At 40.6% G+C, this 22,373-nt stretch overlaps 1 protein-coding gene across 6 annotated transcripts in view; it reads left to right on the top strand.

Moving 5' to 3' along the window:
- Positions 1-4,332: 4,332 nt before the first annotated feature.
- The window catches only part of PHC2 (polyhomeotic homolog 2), a 103,712-nt gene continuing 85,671 nt past the window's right edge, over positions 4,333-22,373 (top strand). For 3 of the 6 annotated variants that reach the window (XM_039473665.2, XM_074380474.1, XM_039473664.2), the window contains exon 1: positions 4,333-4,452. The gene's annotated coding sequence lies outside the window, so the exon portion shown is untranslated. Of the gene's footprint in view, positions 4,453-4,486; positions 5,245-22,373 lie in introns of those variants that run through there. The other 3 variants (XM_003937544.4, XM_010348111.3, XM_074380472.1) reach the window with 1 other exon arrangement.

The following is a 22,373-nucleotide window of genomic DNA, read 5'->3' as shown; positions in this document are numbered from 1 at the left end:
TGGGGTCTTTGCAAATGTAATCAAGTTAAGACAAAATCATGCTGGTTTGGTGTGGGCCCTGATCCCATGACTGGTGTCCTTATACGAAGAGGTAAATTGGGATACAGATACACAGAGAGAATGTCATGTGGCAACAGAGGCAGAGATTGGAGTGTCCCATCCCCAAACTAAGGGATGCCAAGGATTGCTGGCAGCCACCAGAAACTGGGAGAGAGGCGTGGAACAGATTTCTCCCTGATGCTCCAAGGAGGAACCAACCCTCAAGGCACCTTGATTTCAGACTTTTCAGCCTCCTAAACTGTGAGAGATTAAACTTGGGCTGTTTTAAGCTACCCAGTTTGTGGTATTTTATTAGGGCAGCCCCAGCAAATACATCTATCCAAGGCCATTATTTGGAAGTCACCCTACTGATGCATATTAACAGAGCCATATAAAGCTCCAGGGGTCCTGACATCTCTCCAAATGCACACTGAAGATGAGTCATTACTGTGTCTATTGTGGATGTCTGACATCAAGAAGCCTAACTCTCCCATGGGGAAAGGAAGAAGGCCTCCCACATTATTATTTATCAGAAAGAGGATGCTAGGTGTGGGGGAGGTGGGTTGCCAGCTGCTTTTATTCCCACCAGGGACAGCCCAAGAAAAAAATGGACTTCTATCACTATAAAGGATGTCATAGTCACTTATTTTCACTCATTCAGTAAATGTGTATGGAGCACCTACTATGCCCAGTGCTGGTGGGTGACTGGAGAGAGTGTATATATGGATGGGGGAAGGGTACTAAAGAAATACAACACACATACCCTGAGTCCTATTAGTCAAGCCGGAGTTGGAGGCCTGCATGTAGCATGGTGGGTTATTAGCATGGATTTGGAAATCAGAGAGTCCCAGCTTGGATCCTGGATCGGCCACTGACTTCCAGTGTGATCTTCTTGAACATGTTTTCTTAGAGCCTTAGGTTTATGTTGAGGATTAAATAAAATTATGTACATAGCACAAGGCCAGGGTAAGTGCTCCATAAATGTTAGTCATTTTCATTAATGTAGAGCAAAGACGTTCACTAGCAACAACTCAGGAAAAGAGCAATGTGATTTTGATCAGGTATGACCTAGGTCTGGTGCAGGCCCTCATCATCTCTTGCCAGACACTATCTAATTGAATGCTCAGAACAACTCTGGGGGGAAGTGAGTCTCATTTCACAAATAACAAAACTATGGCTCAGAGATGTAAAATAACTTGGCCAAGTTCACAGGGCAAGAAATGTGACAGAGCCAGGTGCAAACCAGAGTTCCCAAGCACACATCTTCCTATTCCTGGGCAATATTTACATGCGAGTCAGAAGCGGGTTGGAGGGTAGCACAGGGGAGAGGCCCTAGGGCACTTCAGTTAAGGCTGTGGTTACCTCTGCAGAAAGTACATTGTCTGTACTGGATTTATACATTTATTTTTGTTTAATTAGCAAATACATCTCTAACATATACTACGGGTTTTCTAAGCACTTTATGTTAGTAACCCATTTCATCCTAACAAGACTCTATAAAATAGACACTGTTTTTATTTTCATTTTACAGATGTGGAAATTGATATGCAGAGAGGGTAAGCAAGTTTCCTAACATCACATGGATAGTTGAGTAGTAGAAGCAGGATTCAAATCTGGTTCTTTGATTCCAGAGACAATGCTCTTAACCACTGTTTATTCTGTGGTATCTTTCTGTCAGGGGGTAATAGGTTGGCTGTTGGAGTATCTACATAGTGGGGAACTGGGAAGGATTAACAAACAAACACACACACACACACACACACACACACACACACACACACACACACCACCCTTTGGTGCTATTGCTGCAATAAGACCGTGAGTCATTTGACCCTCTAGGGTGAATGGCAGGATGGGGGCTGTTTAGCCCTGGGATTCTCTGAGTCAACAGCTTCTCATCCCTGGCCCACTTCCTGAAAACTCTTTGCGCCCCAGCTTTTGAGCACAAAGAGCTAATTTCCTGTGGTCAGGAAGGACTGGACGAGTTCCTGATGACAGCTCATCTCCCTCATTAAGGCGCTCATAAAAGTGTTTCAAGGAGCCTGACTTATGGCTCCACTGTTTGTCAAGATCCCCTTCTGCAAGTAACAACTCCGGTAATTTGGTGCCAGGAGATGTGCAAGAGAAACCAGCTCCTTTGAGTGCAGGAATTATTTATGATCCCAAGAAGAGAGAATGTCATTTGGAGAGATAACAAGCCTTTAGCAGCACAACAGGCTGTTTAATATGCCACGAGGGATGGGAGGCAGCTTCAGAATTCCAAAGCCAGCAAGAAAGCCTTGAGAGATTGTGTATATGTGGGTTGTCTGTTCCTAGGAAAGCACCTGGGATGGTAACAGAAATGACAATAGCTACCATTTATGAAGGGTTTATCCCTGGGCCAGGGCCTTTATGAAATTTTTTTATATATATACAGTAAACCATTTAATTCTTACAACATTTCTATCCTATTTTACAAATGAGGAAATTGAGGCACAGAGAGCTTAAGTAACTTGCCCAAGATCACACAATGAGTGGCCAAGTCAGGTCTGCTTCTATGTTTGTTTTTAACCCAAGCAGGTCTGTTTCTATGTTTTTTCTCTTAAGCACCAAACAGTCACGGTTTAGAAGGAAATTGGGTTTTAAGGCAGTCCAGGAAGGTGAGATGTACATATATTCAAAATTACCTTTGATAATCTCTTTAAATGGCTATAAAGTTTAGTATGTTTAGTTTGAGACATAGAGCCCTGCCCGGTAATCCATAAACATATTAAAGTTAGAGAACCACAGCCAGATGTGGTTCACACCTGTGAACCCCAGAGTTTTGGGAAGCCCAAGCAGAAGGATTGCTTGAGGCCAGAAGTTCGACACAATCCTGAGCAACATATCAATTACCTGGGTGTGGGGGTGCATGCCTGTAGTCACAGCTACTCCTCGGGAGGTTGAGGCAGGAGGATCACTTGATCCCAGGAGTTCAACGTTAGAGTGAGCTGTGATTGCACCACTACACCCCAGACTGGATTCCAGACCATAACTCTGTCTCTTACAAGTAACGAAATAAATAAATAAAATTAGCGAATCACTGAGCTAAACAAGTCTGTACACAGATGTTTGTGTTTTTAAACTACTGTGTCTTTAGCTATCAAAATCCCTAAGGGATAAAAATGGAAAGATAGAGAATTCTAGAGTGCCCCTACCTACCTGGTGACTATTCTCTTTTAATATATGGCCTCTGTGACCTTAACACATGTCACTTGTCACCAGACATATTTTCTGTAGGATTAAGAGATAACACCACCATATCTTGAGAGGAGACAAAGTTCTATTCGATAGGGGGTGTCCAGGTTCCAGGTCCAATCCTAAATTAAATAAACCTGATGCAATGAGACTCCATGAGACTAGCCTTGGGGGCCAGATAAACGTGGATTTGGACCCTAAATCTGCTACTTACTAGCTGTATAACTTTGGGCAATTTGCTTAACTTCCCAAAGTCTCTGTTTCTGAATCCGTGGAATGGTCATAGTAATTCCACCATGTTGAGAAGATTGAATTTAAAAGTTTCTAAAGTAATGACCTTCAGTATAAATCACTGTAGCTAAACACTAGCTCTTAATAGCTATTTGACCTATATTATGTCACATGGACTCCCTGAGCCTCATTTTCCCTCCTTTGTAATATAGGCATAACTGTTCTACCTACTAACCTCAAAGGTCACTGTAAGGAAACAGTAAAACGCTGTACAAATTACGTACAAGAATTTTCTCAACTTCTCAGCACACCTGGAATTGTGAGGAAGTGCTAGGAGACCCCTGCTGGAGAAAAAAACTTGCGATTGTCCTGGGTCTGAAGTAAAAAATGGGCTTAGATCTCCACTTTTGCCATTTAACGTTGTATGATTTTGGGTGAGTAATCTAACCTCTGTGAGCCTCCACTTTCTCTACTAACAAGTGGGGTTAATAGGACAGACATCACATTCTGCAGCGAAGTGTTAAGGCACGTGGTAAGTGCTCAATAAACGTTGGCTGAATCTGGATCTCTCTGGCTGAGGCCAATCTCTCCAACCGCGAGGTGGGAAAAGTGCGCGTGGTCGCCACGCAGAGCTCAGGTAGAGGAGATGCTCCGGAGGGCACCGGGCTCCGGCACCTCCCCACTCCCCCACCCTCCAGCCCGGTTGCCATGGCCACCGGTTCAGGCTGGGAGCAGCACCGAGGCGTGTTCCGCCCAATCCCCGCCCTTCCGGGGTGACCATTGGTTGGAGAGACCACGTGACGCGCGCTGATATGCTAATATATGGTAATGAGGCCCCCGCCCCTCCTCCGCGGGCCGCGTCCGAGTAGCCAGCAGGGTGCGCGGCGCCGAGCCGAGGGGGCGGGCTGAGGGGCGGCCCCCGGGAGAGAGCGGCCAGGTGGAGGAGGAGCGCGGAGGCGACCGCAGGTAACTGGCGGGCGCGTGCGCGCTGGGGCCGGCTCGTGGCCGACCGGCAGCGCGCGGGGGACACCGGCCGCCGAGCTGCCGGCTTAACCCTTTGGGCACCCAGCTGTCACGGTCGGGCCGGAGCGCTCGGCCCGGACGGGCCGCGCGGGGCGGGGCATTGCCATGGGCACCGGCAGGCGGTCTGCGGGCGGCCTGACCCCGGGTCCGCGGCGTGGGGCCCGCGCTGGGAGCCCGCGGTTCCGGCCGGCGACCGACAGAGCGCGGCGCCCTCGGGCCGGGAACCCGCCGTGAGGACTGCGGGGAGCTCTGGGGCCGAGGCTGGCGGGGGGGCTGCGGGTTTCGGGAACCGGCCGAGGTGCCGGCACTGGCGCGGTTCCTCGGGGGACCGAGCCCCCTTCCGCGGAGAGGCCCGCGCCGCGGCAGCCCGTGGCCTTGCGCGGCCTGCGCCTACTCCGCTCGTCCCGCAGAGTGCGGGGAGACCCCGGGGTCGGGCCTGACCAGGGCGCCCCCTTCCCGGCCGCGGCCTGACAGCCGGGCCGCCGGCACTTTCGGTCCAGAGTCAAGCGTGGCGTGGGGGGCACCAGCAGAGGGAACCGGGGGTTACTGGGACTGGGAGGAGAGAACAATCCCCTAAGGAAAAAGCGGGCCCCAAGGTTGGAGAAGGAGGGATGCCCTAGAAAGGCGTTGGTCCCTTGTTTTCTGTGCTGGGTGATGACTTGACACCCATGGGAAAAGGTCGCCGCTGGACACCTGGATCGGGTCTGTCATGTACAGAGGAAGCGGCTGTTCTACGTGAGTGTCTAACAGATTTCTTATAAGGCGAGGTTTAAATTCACCTTCCTCCCCAACCCCCCTCCTAGGTCTGCTACCGAAATGTCTTCTTGTAATTATCCCCCTCCCCCAGTTCGCTAAGACTGGTGGCAGCTTTAGGCTCACAGTGTAATTTAGCTTTCGATACAGTAGAAATGGTAGGAGGAGAGATGTGCCACTGATATTAAGCTTGCCCTGGGAGTTTCTTGGAAGTGTGGGGGGAAAAATATTTCTATCACCAGTGGGGATGAAAAATTGGCTAATGCGTCCCTGATAGCGATAGTTTCTTTTCAGTCCTTCCTTCTAAATCAAGAGAAAACGCAGTTACACATGAAAAGTACCAGGAACCAATTTGATTTTGCAAGTAAAGTGCAAATTGCACTTCCACGTTGCTCTTGATGTCTTTTATCACCCAACAACAAATACTTGGCATATGCCAGGCACTCTGCTATGTCTTGGGGATGCAAAGATGAATAAGATAATTAGTCCTTGTCCTGAAAGAAGTGGTGGGAGAAACAAATGAAATTGCTAGTAAAAGTGATTAACAGCATAATAGACGTGAATGCAAAGGGCTGTGGAAGCACAGAGGAGGGAACGATTAGCTGCTTGAAGGACCAGGGAAGGCTTTCCAGAGAACACATTTAAGCAAGGTGTTGAAGGGTGAATAGGAGTTTACCTTGCAAAGAAAATTGGAAGGGACTGAAAAGGCCGCCAAGGGGAGTGGGGGCTGGGGAAGAGGGGTAACAGTGAATGCAGCCACATAAAGAATATATTATCTTTTCTATTGCAACTACAGCTTTTTTCCTTCCTCTGTAATGTAACTTCCTAGAATTTCTCATTCCCACCACAGTTGTCCGGTGGTATTTTTCTTATTGTTTTCTCCCCCATATTTTCCCCTCATCAGTTTTTCTGAGCCTCACCCCTGGTCTTTGTCACCCATATCTTTCCAAGTAAGGGTCCATCCTGTGGAGGTGGAATGGGAGTCGTTTTCAATTCCTCCAAGGGAGAGGGCCTGAAAACTGAGTATACTGTTTGGCACCAGAGGCAACATCTGGGAAGGGCAAATCTAAACCATACAGAAAGAGAATACATGGTCATAACTGGGGAAGCAATGCTGGATGTCAAATCTGTGAGACCTGGGGAAATAAGTAGTAAGATCAGAAGCTGGAATGATCTGGATTAAGAGAGGATTGGAGTGTGATATGGGTCAGGGCAAGCAGTCCAGGACTGAGAACATGAATGCTGCAAATGTGGCCAAGCCCACTGTTGCATGGTGCCAGCTGTGCAGAACAGCAGTGGATCTGCTGGACTGGGCCAGACCCTCCACAGGCTTTCCAGTGCCTCCTCTTTTCTGTTCACCTTCCCTCCTTACTATTATCTTCTTCTCTTCATTCCAGTTTCCACCGATGTCTCACATGTATTGGGCTTCTTTTAATGAGGTCTCAGCTACCAGAGCAGAGAAAATCCCGTTCTGCTGCCTTAGCCTCTATTTCTAGAACTATAAATAGTCCATTTAACTTCATTAGCCACCAACTAGCTAGCCTGTTTCTACTTCCTGATCATTTAGAAGCAGAGCAAGGTTGGGCCCAATGTAGTAAAGTGGACCTCTTCCCCAAAACTCTCCTAATAGTTGAATCAGATAAAGGCCTTTTTGCTTTGCTTAGACCAAATTTATTTTTAGAATGGATTATGGTGAGTTTTTGGCAAATTTCTTATTTCGAATTATAATACAGATCAAGTCATGTAAAGAAGTTGTCACTATGTCACTTGGGTGACATGCTTAATGTGCTCTGCTAAGATTGATGATACTGTAAGTGCTGGAAAATCATGGGTGGTATTTAAGCAATCTTCTCAATCAGCGTATTTACCGAACACCTGCTTGTGTGCAAATACTAACCTATATTTGTGATTTTGAGGAGACAGGAAAATGAGAGGGGTGGTGTAGTATGGAGGTTATTCTCAGCTAAATAAGGATTTGTATCCCAGTTCTACCAGGTACTTGCTACGTGACTTTGACTTCAGTTTCTTCATCTGTAATAATGCCACCTACCCAATATAGTTGCGAGGAGTAAATGAAATCACAAATGTATAGCAGTCATTTAGTACTTTTTGAGATGCTTAATGCATGGTATTATAGGCGTTGAGAAAAGGAAAAGACAGTAATAATTGAGGCCATATGAATAGCTGGGTTCACTGGTGATAACAACATAGAAAGAGAGTAGAGAACGAAAGACTGAAGCTTGGAGATATCCCACATTTAGGGAGGGCGGGAGAAAACATGGAGTCCGTATGGTCAAAAATATGGAATATCAGAGAAGCAAGAGAACCATCTAATTTATTCATCCAAAAAATGCATTCTATTCACCATTTGTTGTGTACCCGACAGATGCCAAGGCCAGTTAGACATGCTATTAACTATGAGACTGTAGTATCATAGAAGTCAAGAGAAGAAAAAGTTTTGAGCTGGAGAAATTGGTCAGCAGTAGGAAATTGTACAAAAAGGGTGGGAAACATTCATTATATTTAGCAAACAGAAGGTCATTAGTGACTTTTTGAACATGGTAGCTTCAGTTTAGTGGCCGGGGGTGGCCATGGGGATATTATAAGTCACCTTAGAGAGAACTGTGGCACGAGATGCAGATAAGAAATGGAGACCGCATGCGGATCACCTTTTGTATATTGTGCAATGAAAGGAAGAAAAGAAATAGAAAAGTGATTAGCGAAGGCAGCACCATCAGGCAGAAGATTTAATTTTCCCTATCTGCTTCATTATTTTAGTTGTCCTAAAATATTATTCTTTTTCTTTCACATCCTTAACAGCAAGTCAGCAGTTCATTTCTTAAACTTACTGCTTTGATAACTATCTATATATTTCATTGAACGGGAATAGTATAGCTATCATTAATTGAGTGCTCACTATGTGCTAATCATTGTGCTAAGCACTTTGTATACATTCTGTTCATTATCCCATTTAATCTTCTCAGCACCGGATTATAACCACACAACCTCTTGGCAATGTGGAAAGACTAAGTAAATTGCCAGAGGTCACATAGCTAATGAGTGGCACAGATGGGATTTGGATCCAGCTTAGATTCTAAAGCTTTCCTGAAGGAGCATGCTATACTGTCTCTGAAGTCAGGGCCAGCTTTGTGGGTATGTGCAGTCTCCCAGGGCCCTGTGTTTAGAGGGGCCCCATACTTGGTTTAATACTCTCTTGTTGCTGCCTCGGAATTCTTAATTTTTAGCAAGGGGGTTCGACATTTTCATTTTGCACCAGGGCCCACAAAGTATGTACCCAGTTCTGCCTGAAGGCATCTATACTACCTCCTGAAAGTAGAAAAGCATTTTGTGCTATGGCCTTTGGTTTGGGTAGGTGGCCTAAAGTCCTTGCTGTGTTGTGCTGCACAATCACATTTTCCTTTGGTCCCCTCATTTTGGATCCCGTGAGTCTGCTGGTGTAAAGAGCAAAAGGAAATGCCCAGCCAATATGAAGAGAATAGAGAATAAAGAGGCAAGGAATTGCTTGCTTAGAATGACTTCTGGAAACTCATCCACCATGTTTTGAGGGTATTACTAGATACAGTTACAATCCTGATGCTATTGTTACTCCCAGTTTAAATACTACACAAGTTCATTTCTATTCTTTTTATAGTCAGATATACCCATTTGCTCATGGGAAAATATGGAGACCATCTTTCAACAGGTGCACTAAGACTTGTCTGCCCTCATCTTGGTTGATGCCACCCTTTGACCCTCAAACCATGGACCGCTCCCCTACCCCCCAGCTTTGAACCCTGGTTCACCACTGGTTACACCATTGTCTGGAATGCTCCTGTCCTGTCTTGCTTTTTTGTTGCCTGCTCTATTCTTGATCTACCTACATGAATCATGAAAAACAGAAAAACTTCCTTTTTTTTCTATTTTCTCTCATTTTTAGCTTTACAGTCACTACTTGGAACTGACAGCCAATTAGGTTTTTCTGGTTTTCATGGTTATGGCTCTCTCAGAATCAACTTTTACTCATCTTCTTGCCCCTCTCACTCCTTGTCTCTCTGAGTAATGATTTGACCAAGTCCTGACACCACTTGACACTTACTGACCACTTGACCAAATCCTACAACAACCAAGCTGGATTCCTTTGTGGGGGAAATCAGACAAGACTGAGATTGTGTTGCCTCCTGCCATTACCTGTCTCATTCCCGTTCAGAGTGCTTGCTCTCATTTTCTATGCCCAACATGGACCGGGTAAGCCTAAGAATATATGAAAATAAAAATATGAAAAGATTTCCAATATAACCTACAGAATATGACACAGTTTACATGGCTGGGTCTTCTCCATTATCTTCTAGTTATGCTGTGGCGTGGTCTCCATAAGGCACTGTAGTAGTTATCTATTGCTGTGTAACAAATTATCCCAACATTTATCAGCTTAAAACAAAATTTTCTACTTCTCTTTTAAGACTCAATGCAAGCATTACTTCTCAGAAGAATTTCCCAGCTTGCTTTTTAAGAATTAGTAATCTTCCTCTTTGATATTTCTTTGTACTTCAGCATCTCATTATAGCATTTACCACATTGTTATAATTTCTAGGGACTATGTCTTTTTCATACCCTTCAATTTTAAAAACTATTTCTTGAACATCATAGATGCTCAATAAATGGTTGTTAAAAGAGCTTAAGAATAATCATACCTTTGTCTGCTTTTACTCTATTCTTTATAAAACTTAGGTATTTTGCAAAGTATCTAGCCTTGTTTCCTGTGATAGGCTCATATATCATTGTTGTTGAAGGTTAAATGTAAAGCAACTGTTGTATATGTCCAAGACTGCTTGACTTGCCAACTAATCTACTCCAGTGAAGACTTCTTGAACTTGTCTTTATCTATAGGTCTCTGTGCCATTCCTAGTCTGAAATCAGTTCTGGCAGAAAATTATACAGTGAGCACCTCTAGTCTAAAGACACTTGGTTCAATAACAAAGCCAACATTTGTTCGCTATTCAGATAGTTGACTATAAACTTTATGGAGGTACATCTGTGTCTGGCTTATTCACTGCTCTTTTCCTAACACCATGCCCTAGTAGGTGGGCAGCACACCCTTGGTGAATGAATTAATGAAATTCAGTTATTGATAACTCTTGTCCTATTCCCATTATCCAGGTCCTGACCTCTGATCACCCAGGATCTTAGGCCTGATTAATCATTTCATGTGACGCAGACTTTTTGTTTTCGTCCTTGACTCTTCTCTTCCAGGGCCTTATTATAGCTGGATAAAAATCTGACCCCTTGCTTACCCAGAACTAAAGTACCTCTTTGTTTCTTGATCTTCCTAACTAATAATATAGACCAGATGCCTTTAGAAAAATATTATTTTTTCTACCTGTAGCCAGAAACATTCAGAATGCATATTAAATGTATTTTAAAATACTTAAACTGAAGATAATTACACTCAAATTTCTAAAGAAAGTAAACAGGCCCTTTAAGAAACAAGTTTTGGGCAGAAACTAGCATCTAAAATTTTGTGAGTCTATTTAGAATGATTAACTTGTAAGCTTCAGCAAATCAATGCAAATTAATATTTATACCAACCAGTGAATCAAAGAAGGGAAAGGAATTGAGTGAGTGTGTAAATATGGTTGCCAGGGAAACTTTTCCTGACAGAAGAGAGAACCTCACAGGAATTTATACAGGCCCACAGAAGCAATGTAACCTGATCTTTCTCTGTTCTTTTTCTGATGGGGGGAAAAAAATGTAGAAACCATGGGCACAGATAAAGGTGGCTTTAGACTTTTCAAGAGACTTGAGGAGTAAGTTCTCCAGGACAAATGATGACTATTACAAGGCACCTGTTCCTTCTAAGGAACCATCTGGAAATGAATCCATCTCTAAAATAGTATTCATGAATCAATCTTTAAACTAGTATTAATTTACTCAACAAATATTCAGCACTTTCTAAATAAAAAAAATATATATTTTCTTTGCCCAGAAAGAAATGTAATTATAAGCAGTCAATGATTTGAAAGTACTGCATTACACCTAGCTCTTTCAGTTTTGCCCCAAGTTAATTTTTTTAGTATGGGGTAATGTGAACTTAATTAAATATTTAATGCCTTTTCTAAAAACAAAATTCTGTTTCTGTACAAAAAGCTTAACATGAGTGTGTCTTGTGTTATTTCTATCCTTTGGTTGTTGCTCCTGAGAAAAACCTAATCATTGATCCATAAAGCCATACCCCAAGGTAGTATTCATCTAGTGACAGCGTCATCTTAATTCTAGATATCGTACCAGTGAAGGACACATCCATCTCCTTGATGGCTAAAATCATGAGATCCTTCTTATTTTAGCTGTAAAGGACGGATGGTTTCAGGTCTTAAAATCTTGGCTGTAAAATGCATTTGGATTGAAATATGGAACACTGTCCCCGTATCTGAAGCCATCCAGGGTCTCCATTCCTTCTCTTCTCACTTTTATTTTGTTTTCAGTGACAAATAAGGCTTGCATTTGTTTGAAAAAAAATTATAATTTTTAAGAATCCCTTTAATACTTTAATGTGCTAGAGTTATGTCCCAAGCACAGTACCTTCCACTGGCCTGCAGAGAGGCAGTCGGAGGTAATGGTTGACTCCAGGGACACTAGAGACAGAATGTGGGGTTTCCAGCCTTGCCTCTGCCACTCATGAGTTGTGAACTTCCCAGCCTCCTTCCATCTATACTCTCTCTGCTCCAGCCTTCTTGGGTAGAGTGGGAGAATTGCAGTCCCTACCTCAAAGAATTATAGAATTAAACAGGTTAATACATGTGAGGTACATAATAAGCACTGTGTAAGTTTTATCTTTCATTATTTGCTGTGGCCTCCTAGATAGCAGAGTTGATCCCATTTGAAGGAAGAGAAAATTGATATGTATAGAGGTATAATAACTTTCCTAAAGTATACAGTAAGTTTGGGCTCAGACTATTCTCATTCTTAAGTTATCACAGAAGTTTTCCATTCCACTTAGTAAAAGCAAGAGAAAATAAGAATTAGAATAAGAGGACAGAACTTTGCATTTAGGACATTTTGAAATAGAGGTTACCTCATAAAAGATGGTGACACTAAAGCACATGAAAATGAAATTGCTTTTCAAAGGCAGAGTATGAGAAATGGTTTGGAATAATATAAGTAGGGAATGTGATACTGGGTCAGCCCCATCATATATACAGCCCAGAATTTGGTCTCTGATCGTGATAACAGAGGACAGTTGGAGCAGAGTATCATAGCTCCTAGCCATGACAAAATCTTCTGATTACAAGGATGGACTCGCCTATCCCTAACTGCGTTTTAGGATCCTGCTGTCTTTGTTTACCCAAGTATTTAAGCTTTATTTCTACTTTTGGCCTCGACAATCTTATTTATTTATTCAACAAACATTTAATAAGCTTCTATACCCCTAGGGATGCAAAGATGAGTAGAACCCAGACCTGGTACTATAGAGGTTTCTAAAGAAAGACAGACATGGAAACATTAATTATGGTACTGTACTTAGTGCCATAATAGAAATACAGACCCTGCTTAGATATATTAGGAAAAGTTTTCAAGAGAAATTGACATTTGAAGGGTAAGAGGGAGCTCCTCAGCCAGACAGGAAACAGTGTGTGCAAAGATGGGGGTGTCTTTGCCTGAGAGAGCACATATGGGGGACCTCCAAACAACCTTCCAAGACCGCAGCACTACATATAAGGAGGGTCATCTCAGAAATGAGGCTGAAAAGTGAGCTGGCATCAAACCTCAAAAGGCTTGGTTTACCAGGCTACGGAATTCGGACTTAATGGTGGAGGCCATAGGGAGCTGTTAAAGCCCTTAGGAGTAACTATGCTTACAGTTTTGGGACCTACTTCTAGGTGGATGGATTGTGCCTTGAAACATGGTTGCATAACAGGTTGGTTGTAGAGAGAGCTAAATATCCTTTAAAACTAAATGTTGTTTATGTCATAATTTCCATACCACATCCGCCTTCCCCTAGTGATAAGTAGGATAAGTAGTAGGCTGAATAATGACCATCCAAATATATTAGCTCCTTATCCCCAGAACTTGTAAATATTACCTTATAAGGAAAAGGATATTTGCAGATGTGATTAAATTAAGGGTCTTGACATGGAGGGGTTATATCTGGGTGGGCCCTAAATACAATCACAAGTGTCCTTATAAGAGAGAGGCAGAGGGAGATACAGACAAGGTGGAGACAATGTAAACACAGAGGCAAAGATTGGAGTGATATGGCCACAAGCAAAAAGAGCCAGCAGCAACCAGAACCAGAAGATTCAGTGAATAGATTCTTCCCTAGAACCTCCAGAGAGCACAGCCTGCTGACCCCTTGATTTTGACCCAGTGAAGCTAATATTGAACTTCAGGTCTCTGGAACTGTGAGAGAATAAGTTTCTATTGTCTTAAACCACTAAGTTTGTGGTTATTTTTATGGCAGCAACGGGGGACTAAACAATGAGGGTAGTCACTTACCATACTGCTTAGCTCATTTTGAGAGCAAATATTATGACTTAAGACAACAACCAACTAATATAACATAATGTATAATAATAATTTAGCAAATGTATGTGTAATCTTTACTATGTGCCAGGCACTGGTGTAAGCATTTCAAATGTATTTACTCATTTATTCTTCATAGCAACCCCCATAACGGGAGTTCTGTTTTAAATGGAAAGTGCACAGAGATGTCAGGTAACTTGGCCAAAGTGATGCAATTAGCAAATAGTGGGGCCGGGACCCGAACCAAGGCAGACGGTTTGATTTCAAAAGACCATGCTATATTAAACGCTGCACTATACAGGGCTTTACACTTGGCAAGCATTCCACAAAGGGCAATGTGACAGTGTCTAAAGTCTTTTCAATCTTCTAGCCTCTTCTCCATGTTTTCTGCTGTGTTCACTGTTTTTGTCCTTTTCCATTAGTTAGCCTTTATCTTTAATATTTTTCTCTTCCATATATCTTTGCATAGTTTTGGTATCAGGGTAATTCTGGCCTCATGAAATAAGTAGGCAGGAGTTTCTTTTTCTGTTTTCTAGAAGAGTTTATATAGTATTGGCATTATTTCATTTTTGAATATTTAATGGAATTCACCAATAAAGCCATCTGTGCCTGGGGTTATCTTTGTGAATAGATTTTAAACCAAGAATTCAGGTACTTTAATAGCTATAGGGCTATATAGAGCTCTGATAGTTTATGTCTTTCAAAAAATTGTCCATTTCACCTAAGCTATTTAAGTTATTGGCATAAAGTAGTTAATAAAATGCCTCATTATCCTTTTAATGTCTGTAAGATTTCTTTCATTCCTGTCACAGGTGGTTTGTGTCCTCTCTTTTTCTCAATGTCTCTCTTGCTCTTGCTCTCTTTTTCTGATCAATCTAGCTAGAGGTTTATCAATTTTATTGATCTTCAAAGAGCCAGCTTTTTATTTCATCAATTTTTCTCTATAGTTTTTCAGTGTTCCATTTCATTGATTTCCACTCTTTATTATTTCCTTCCTTTTGCTTGCTTTGCATTTTATTTGCTCTTCTTTTTCCAACAAATAGAAGTTGAGATTAAGATTTGAGATCTTTCTTCTTTTCTAACACTAGTGTTTTAATGCTATAAAATTTCCTTTAAGTACTACTTTAGCTATATCCCATAGATCTTGATATGTAATGTTTTTGTTTTCACTAGGTTTAAAATATTTTCTAATTTTCCTTAGGGTTTCTTCTTTGACCCATGAGTTATTTTGAAGTACACTGTTTGGTTTTCAAATATTAGAGATTTTCCTAATGATTTTCTGTTACTGCTTTCAGGTATAATTCTGTTAATGCTTAGAGAATATGCTTTATATGATTTCAATTCTCTTAAATTTATTGAGATTTATTTTATGGCCCAGAATATATATTCTCTTGTCATTGGGTGTTCTATATATCTAAATTAAGTTGTTACTATTGTTCGAGTCTTTTACATCTGTATTAATTTTTACATCTACTTGTGTCATCAATTACTAAGAGAGGAGTATTAAAATCTCCAACTATAATGGTAAATTTGTGTTTTCCTCCCTTTAGTGCCATCAATTCTTACTTTATATATTTTGAAACTCTGTTACTAGGTATATACACATTTAAGATTGTATGTCGTCTTGATGAAATGCACCTTTGTCATTGTAAGATTACCTTCTTTTTTTCTGGTAATATTCCATCTTCTACAGTCTATTTCATCTGATATTGATATAATCACTGCAGCTTTCTTATGGTTATTGTTTGCTTAGTATATCTTGTCCACTATTTTACTTTTAGCCTATATATGCCTTTATTTTTAAATAAATCCAATATGAAAATGGTTTTTATCTTTGGTTTTTTTTGAGACGGAGTTTCGCTCCTGTTACCCAGGCTGGAGTGCAATGGCGCGGTCTCGGCTCACTGCAACCTCCGCCTCCTGGGCTCAGGCAATTCTCCTGCCTCAGCCTCCTAAGTAGCTGGGATTACAGGCACGCGCCACCACGCCCAGCTAGTTTTTTGTATTTTTAGTAGAGACGGGGTTTCACCATGCTGACCAGGATGGTCTCGATCTCTCGACCTCGTGATCCACCCGCCTCGGCCTCCCAAAGTGCTGGGATTACAGGCTTGAGCCACTGCGCCCGGCCTATCTTTGGTTTTTAATCCAATATGAAAATTTCTGTGTTTTAATTGGGATGTTTAAACAATTTACATTTGTTATAATTATTGGGATAGCTGGCCTTGAATTGACTGTTTTGTTTTCTATTTGCTGTTTGTTTCTATTGCTGTTTTTTTTTTATTTTTTGTTTCTATTGCTGTTTGTTTTCTATTTGTCCTATCTGTTCTTTGTTCTTTTTTTCTCCCCCTCATTTTGGATTATTTGAGTTTCTTAATTTTGACCCCATATTGCCCTCATTATTGCATTATTGCTTATGTGTCTTTGTTTTATCTTTTCTTAGCACTTGTCCTCCTGTTTATAACATATGTCTTTAACTTATCCCTGTCTATCTCCAAATAATATATATCACTTTACATATAGTGGAAAAACCTTAAAATAGATATTTCCATTTTTTCCTTCTGGTCCTTTAAGTTATTGTCACATATTTTATTTAATATATTTTATTATTGCTTTAAGTAGTCAGTTAACTTCTAAAGATACTTAAAAATGAGGAAACATGACCCTTATATTTACTTACATATTTACTGTTTCAGATGTCCTTTGTATTCCTTTGTGTTTCTGTTATCAATTTCTTTAGACTAAACTTTCTTTAATATTTTTGGTAATGCAGTTATACTGGAATTAATTATTTCTGCGTTTATCTGTCTGAAAAGTTTTATTTTTACCTTTATTTTGAGAGATATTTTTACTAGGTAAAGAATTCTAGGTTAATAGTTTCTTCTGGGACTTTAAAGATATCTATCCATTGCCTGCTGGCTTGCATAGTTTATGATAAGAAACCTGCTGTAATTCCTATCTTTGTTCCTCTAATGTCTTTTTCCTCTGGTTTTATTATTATTTTCTTGGAGTCACTTTCTGTATATTATTCTTGGATTTGGGTCTTCTTGGCTTTGTGGATTTATGGTTTTCATCAAATTTGGAAAATTTTTAGCTATGGTTTTTTTCAAATTTTTTTAATGTTCCCTTCCTCCCCAGGTCTCTTTTCCTTCTGGAGTTCCAATTTCATGAATATTAAATTGCTTGATTTTGTCCCACAGGTCACTGTTTCAGTGTCTCTTCAGTCTCCTGTGTCTCTTTGCTTCATTTTGGATAATCTCTAATTCTGTATCTTCAAGTTGACTGATCTTTACTTCTGAAGTTTACAATCTGTTCATCTCATCTAGTCTATTTTTGGTTTCAGATGTTGTATTAGTCTCTAAAAGTTTAATTTATGTCTTTTTTACATTTTCCCTTTCTCGTGTCCTCATGTTCATGTTTTCCTCCACTTCTTGAACATGTGGAACATATTTACTAAAAGTGTTTTAATAGCCCTGTCTAGTTCCTTCATCCATATCATTTCTGGGTATGTTTTTACTTATTTATTTTTTCTTCTGGCTAAGAGTCTAATCTTCCCATTTCTTTGCATGCCTTGTAATTTTTTACTGGAGACTAGCCATTGTTAATTTTATATTCTTGATTACTACATTTCATTATATTTCTTTAATTAGTTTTGGCTTTTATTTTGGATGCAGTTAAGTTTCTAGAATTACTTTGATCCTCTCAAAGATTACTTCTAAGCTTTATTATGGTGGGTCCAGAACAGCCATTGGTCTAGAACCAAATTAGCCCTCACTACTTTGGCAACATCCCTCTGAGGAGTCTATCTAATTCCTTGTCTATTAGAAGGTCTTTCTACTCTGAAAGATGTGAATACAAACTATTTATAGCCCTGTAAGAACTCTGGGAATGGTTCTGCCCACTCCTTTCCAGTAGTCTTGAGTAGTTTCCTCTCATGAGTGTGTAGACCAGTTTTTAGTCAAAGACGCTGGAGAGGCTTATCAGTAGAACTCCAGGGTGTTCTCTCTCTCTATCTCCAGTTCTCTGTCCCACAAATTCTAGTCACTTTGCCCTCCTGGATGTCTAATCTCAGTCGCCTCGGCTCAGTGAGATCCAGTCCCCCTCCTTGTACTGCATCCAGGAACTGCCTTTAGGCAGTAAACTGGTCCACTTGTAGGGCTCAGTTTGTTTGTGTTCCTTTTCTTAGAGATCATTGCCTGTCAGCCAATGTCTGAAAACCATTTCTTTATATATTTTGTCCACTTTTTTTAGTTACTTAAAGCAGGAGAGCAAATCTGGTCCCTGTTTCTTTAACCTCTAAACAGAACTCTCAAATATATTTTTGAGGGACCTTACATGTTGACTACTAGGAGATTCCTTTCTTTGAGTAGTGAGAAGGTCTGACAAATGTTAACTTTTTAAACTGAAGAAGCCTCCACTAACTACGGCTGTCTGACTCCAGAATTAGGATTTTTCTCCCTGTCCTTGCTGGCCACACTGAAATAAGTGAGGCTAATTACAATAATCTGCCCTTGGGGCAGGTTACGTGGGGCAATAAATCAACCTCGACTGTTAACCTTTCCCAGGTGTGTGTGTGTGTGTGTGTGTGTGTGTGTGTGTGTGTCAGAGAGAGGGAGAGAGAGAGAGAGAGAGAGAGAGAGAGAGAAATACATATGTAAACATGATGCATGGTCACTTATTTATTTAGTATCTTATATATGCCAGGCATTTTAATCTTCGTAACAGCCCTTCCAACTCAAGTTTTTAGGTAGACATATAAGGCATTTAATGAAAAAGCTGACATCTGGAGATATTAAATGATGAGTTCAAGTTTTCCTATTACACCATGCTATTTCTCACAATGCCATGCTGTATTACCCTCAGTAGCATCATAATTCAGTTGTCAGTAGACCACAAACACAACCTTGGGTCATCCATTTTGCAGCCATATACTCTAGGCCACAGGAGGCATTGGAAGACAGAGTTTCATGGATAATTACAGCTTATTTCTCTAGGAAAATAATTTGAAGTTCATGGTTTACATACAGTGGATCAATACAACAATAAAACAGTAAATACACTTTGTTATTATCTATATAGGCCAATTTTACTGAAAAGACTGATACATCCTCGATACCATACCACCTGCTGCTCAAAGACAGGCCTTTTACTTTAAGGTTGCAGTCACTATTAGCAAAATCTGTGTTTGCAACTGTCTTCTAAGCTTACATTTGCAACTGTTTTTTAAACTTACTTTGAGGTTGTAGTCACTATTAGCAAAGTCTGACTGTGTTTGCAACTGTCTTTTAAACAGTCTTTTAAACAACTGTCTTTATAAAGAGCCTTCCCTTTTGAGATTGTTGCCATGGAATGATTTTTCTGTGGCTGTTTACTAGCTGGGCCTGAATAATGTCCTACACCAGCTCTTTGCCTGTGGTCTCCTTTATTTCATTCATCATGAGGAAGCCACCTCAGGCTCCCGTCGTCATTTCTCTCTGCCTTTATGTCAGTGTCCAGTGTCGGAGGACTGGCTATATTTCAAGAATTCAGTGTTAGATAATAGGCCCAATAAATGCTTGTCAATTTAGCAATGGTAGTTATCCAATTATTTATGTTGTCATAGTAGAGACAACCTTGGTTATAACTACTTAAAAGTCCTGATGTAGGCAACAGGGCAGGGTGCGGGGTATGGAGACAGCAAACCACCATGGCATGTATGTACCTATATAACAATCCTGCAGAATGCAGGACATGCACATGTACCCCAGAGCCCAAATACAATAAAAATAAAATAAAAGTCCAGGCTGGGCGCAGTGGCTCACACCTGTAATCCCAGCACATTGGGAGGCTGGGACAGGTGGATCATCTGAAGTCAGGAGTTCAAGACCAGCCTGGCCAACATGGTGAAACCCTGTCTCTACCAAAAATACGAAAATTAGCTGGCTGTAGTGGTACATGCCTGTAATCTCAGCTACTTGGGAGGCTGAAGCAGGAGAATCGCTTAAACCTGGGAGGCAGAGGTTGCAGGTTGCAGTAAGCCAAGATTGTGCCACTGCACTCCAGCCTGGGCGACAAGGGTGAGAGTCTATCTCAAAAAAAAAAAAAAAAAGAAGTCCATATTTAAGATCCCTGATGATAACCCTGAGTTTCCTATAAAGGCAAAAATGCTATCTGCTACTAGCCTTTACTTTGGCTTGTGACTAATTGGGCATTAGTGCCTTACTTTTGAAATCTATGTCAAGCTTTTAATTCTGTTTCTGAATTTTTCAGTGACCATGCTATCCTTCAGTTACAAGATTTATGCTCCTGATGCATCATCAATACTCTTTCAAGTTTTGTTTTCTAGTATTAGAGATAAGTTGCACTAAACTTGAGTATATGCCACCTATTAGGGTAGGGGATAGATAGGATACATATATCTGGCACTGTATTACTGAGGGGTTTTTGTCAGGGTGAAATGTGCTGGCCTGTACAAGGATTAAATCTATAATTTTGATTTTATTAGACAATCAGTGGTCATGCTTTTTATATACAGAATGAGGATTCAAGATTCATGTATTGTTTGTTTATTCCTCCAGCAACGTTTAGGGTAAAACTAGAGGTGATTGAATAGAAGAAGAAAAGTGATGTTTAGTGTTTGCCTGTGTGCGGGTGTGCGTGCGTGTGTGTGTGTGTGTGTGTGTGTGTGTGTGTACAGTAACACTTTGATTTTTAAGTTACCATGTAAGTAATAGTTAAGAGAAAGCCTCCAGGGCTCTTCCAGTTACTAATTATAATTGTAACCCTGGTCAAGTTACTTAACCTCTCTGTCTTATTATATCTTGTGACCTTGATCAATTCACTTTAGTTCTAATAGATTTTTTGTGGATTCCTTAGGATTTTTTGCAAACACAATTATATTGTTTACAAATACAGTTTTACTTCTTCCTTTCTAACCTTTAAACCTTTTTCTACCTGCCTTACTGCACTGCCTAGCACCTCCAGTATGATATTGAATAGACAATTTAATGGCCATTCTCAATCTCGGGAGGAAAGCGTTCAGTCTTTCCCTTAATAAATATGATGTTAGCTGTAGGTTTTTGTTAGATGTCCTTTACAAAATTGAGGAAGTTTTCTTCTATTCCTGGTTTGTTGTGAATTGTTACAATGATTGAGTATTGAATTTTGTCAGATGATTTTCTTTTGTCTATAAAGATGATCATATATCACCTTCTTTATCATATTAACATGCTGATTTACATTGCCAGATTTTTTAATGTTAAACTTTTCCTTAATATAACAAAAAAGAAACAGATGTTCCAGTATGTTTTTCTGTGCATTTTGGGGGAGCTAGCAGTATCTTAAGATAGTTTAGAATCTGTAGGTTTATTCTCTAGTTGTCTCTCAATTTAAATACTGTGTGTTATAAATATAATAATCAACAGCAATTTATCTTCTGGGAGGGAACAAATGATTGTAATGAGACTTCCTAATTAGTGATTTAAGTATATTATAGTGAACTATAAATCAGTACAAGGAGAATATCATATTTATACTAGCTTTCAGATTATTTATTTCTCCCATAATTCACAGCAAAATAATTTTAATTCTTTTGAGAATTTCCTTTTAAAAGGAAATGAATATACTGGGTAATGAAGCTGGCTGGATAATACATATAATTATGGAAATGTAATTCACTCCACATTTAGAAATTATTTTGGAGTAGTAATCATAATAAACAGAAGTCTCCAGGTGAAGAAAGGCTTGGTTCTTCATTGGGTGATAAACAAAATGAGGACCCCCCATTAGTTGGTGCCTTGATTTATCATGCTTGCTACTCATCTGTGACCATAATATGATGTTTGTTCTCTTTTACATAAAGGAAGGTTTTTGTTGTTTGTATTGTGTATTTCCAATCCTGTTTTATTATAATGGCTACTATTTTTGTAAAAAAGGTACTTTAAAATCACTGCTTAAATGTAGTAAAAATGATTCATTCCTCCAATGCCAGTTCCAGTCCTACAAATGGAAATAGCACTGAGGAGGACATCAGCTGATTTAATCTTCCATTAAGGTTTTATTTACATAGCCCTTGATCCCTAAAGGCTTAGTCTGGCCATTGCCTCAACAAACGCTTTGTACAAATAAAATTGAATCAAGCAGATGAGTGAGTAAGTGTGTCTGGATAGCCGCCCTGGAATATTGCTACCATTCTCATGTGCAAAGCTACATTTCCCAGCCCTTTCTGCATACACACAGGCTGTGGGGTCAAACTCGATTAGGTGCTCTCATCAGCTCTTTTACAGGATTGGCCTTTTCAGCTTCAAGAAGCAGCATGACCTGTTCCATTCAGCGGCTGTTCTTAGCCCATTCTTTAGCTCTGTCTGTTACGTTCCCATGGAGTGAGGCTCTGGCTTCTCCTGCACATGCTCCCTGAGAGAGTCATTCACAAAGACAATCTGCTCTCCAAGGAAAAGCAGTAAAGCCAGCTGAGGAAAGAGATGATGGATCATGCCCAACCAGAGGGGAAGAGTAAGGCCTATTAAAAATGACATCAGTGCAGTAATCCCACAGGGATTAATACAAATTGAGCTGGTATGTTTTTCCTGGAAATTCCAGCTCATTCTAAGCATTCATTT

Source organism: Saimiri boliviensis, chromosome 11, assembly GCF_048565385.1.
Source record: "Saimiri boliviensis isolate mSaiBol1 chromosome 11, mSaiBol1.pri, whole genome shotgun sequence".
NCBI classification, from domain to species: Eukaryota; Metazoa; Chordata; class Mammalia; order Primates; family Cebidae; genus Saimiri; species Saimiri boliviensis.
The sequence above is the reverse complement of the archived record's forward strand: the minus strand, read 5'-3'. Positions and strand labels throughout refer to the sequence as shown.